Genomic DNA, 2,500 nt, shown 5'->3' on the forward strand with positions numbered 1-2,500 from the left:
TTATGCTAAAGTGCAAAGGGACTTGGGAGTCCTAGTCCAGGATTCTCTAAAGGTAAACTTGCAGGTTGAGTCCGTAATTAAGAAAGCAAATGTAATGTTGTCATTTATCTCAAGAGGCTTGGAATATAAAAGCAGGGATGTACTTCTGAGGCTTTATAAAGCACTAGTTAGGCCCCATTTAGAATACTGTGAGCAATTTTGGGCCCCACACCTCAGGAAGGACATACTGGCACTGGAGCGGGTCCAGCGGAGATTCACATGGATGATCCCAGGAATGGTAGGCCTAACATACGATGAACGTCTGAGGATCGTGGGATTATATTCATTGGAGTTTAGGAGGTTGAGGGGAGATCTAATAGAAACTTACAAGATAATGAATGGCTTGGATAGGATGGACGTAGGGAAGTTGTTTCCATTAGCAGGGGAGACTAGGACGCGGAGGCACAGCCTTAGAATAAAAGGGAGTCACTTTAGAACAGAGATGAGGAGAAATTTCTTCAGCCAGAGAGTGGTAGGTCTGTGGAATGCATTGCCACAGAGGGCGGTGGAGGCCGGGACATTGAGTGTCTTTAAGACAGAAATTGATAAATTCTTGATTTCTCGAGGAATTAAGGGCTATGGGGAGACAGCGGGTAAATGGAGTTGAAATCAACCATGATTGAATGGTGGAGTGGACTCGATGGGCCGAATGGCCTTACTTCCGCTCCTATGTCTTATGGTCTTATGTCTTATAGATAGATATTTCAAAATATTCAAAATATTTCAAAATAAAAATAAGTAAATTAGACAATGAAAAGAAAAAGAGAGACTACTTACCAGTCACTTACCAGGGTTAAAAAGCACCTCCTCACACTCTGCACCGAATGACCTCACCGCACCAAATTACCAAGTTTCAATCCCCACTCTGGTTGAGTCTCACTCCGGATGTGTCTCCTGGAAAAGTGCTCTATCAATCTAACTCACGATCGTTCGATCTATCTAGCTATTTACATATCTATCTTTATATCTGTATATCTATCTATCTATCTATCTATCTATCTATCTATCTATCTATCTATCTATCTATCTATCTATCTATCTATCTATCTATCTATCTATCTATCTATCTATCTATCTATGTATCTATCTATCTTCCTATTCATCTATGAAAATAAGGATGGAATCTATCTATATATATATATATATATATCTATATATATATCTATATATATGTCGGTCTACCTATCTATTAATCTAAGTATCTATCCATCTATCTATCTATCTATCTATCTATCTATCTATCTATCTATCTATCTATCTATCTATCTATCTATCTATCTATCTATCTATCTATCTATCTGTCTATCTATCGATCTATCTATCGGGGCAGCAGAGCGGAGCTGCTGATTGGCTGTTCGGGGGAGATTTGCATACGTGCAGTGCGGTCAGCCAAATATGAAAGTGTACCTGCGAAAGAGTCCCGAGGTGTTCGAGTGCAAGCAAGCGTCCAGCAGAGGGCAGCAGAGCGGAGCTGCTGATTGGCTGTTCTGGGGAAATTTGCATACGTGCAGTGCGGTCAGCCTAATTTGAAGGTGTACCTGCGAAATAGTACCGATGTGTGCGAGTGCAAGCAAGCATCCAGAAGATGGCAGCAGAGCAAAGGTACTGATTGGCTGTTCTGGGGAGATTTGCATACGTGCAGTGCAATCAGCCTAATTTGAAGGTGTACCTGCGAAAGAGACCCGAGGAGTTCGTGTGCAAGCAAGCATTCTGCAGAGAGCAGCAGAGCGGAGCTGCTGATCGGCTGTTCCGGTGAGATTTGCATACGTGCAGTGCGGTCAGCCAAATATGAAGGTGTACCTGCGAAATAGTCCCGAGGTGTGCGAGTGCAAGCAAGCATCCAGAATGGCAGCAGAGTGAAGCTACTGATTGGCTGTTCTGGGGAGATTTGCATACGTGCAGTGCAATCAGCCTAATTTGGAGGTGTACCTGCGAAAGAATCCCGAGGAGTTAGAGTGCAAGCTAGCATCCAGCAGAGCGGAGCTACTGATTGGCTGTTCGGGGGAAATTTGCATACGTGCAGTGCGGTCAGCCTAATTTGAAGGTGTACCTGCGAAAGAGTCCCGATGTGTGCGAGTGCAAGCAAGCATCCAGAAGATGGCAGCAGAGCGAAGCTACTGATTGGCTGTTCTAGGGAGATTTGCATACGTGCAGTGCAATCAGCGTAATTTGAAGGTGTACCTGCGAAAGAGACCCGAGGAGTTCGGGTGCAAGCCAGCATCCAGCAGATGGCAGCAGAGCGGAGCTACTGATTGGCTGCTCCGGGGAGATTTGCATACGTGCAGTGCGGTCAGCCTAATTTGAATGTGGACCTGCGAAAGAGACACGACGTGTTCGAGTGCAAGCAAGCATCCAGCAGAGGGAAGCACCCCGGAGCTACTGATTGGCTGTTCCACGGAGATTTGCATACGTGCAGTGCGGTTAGCCGAATTTGAAGGTGTACCTGCGAGGGAGACCCGAG

Source organism: Scyliorhinus canicula, chromosome 7, assembly GCF_902713615.1.
Source record: "Scyliorhinus canicula chromosome 7, sScyCan1.1, whole genome shotgun sequence".
Lineage (NCBI taxonomy): Eukaryota > Metazoa > Chordata > Chondrichthyes > Carcharhiniformes > Scyliorhinidae > Scyliorhinus > Scyliorhinus canicula.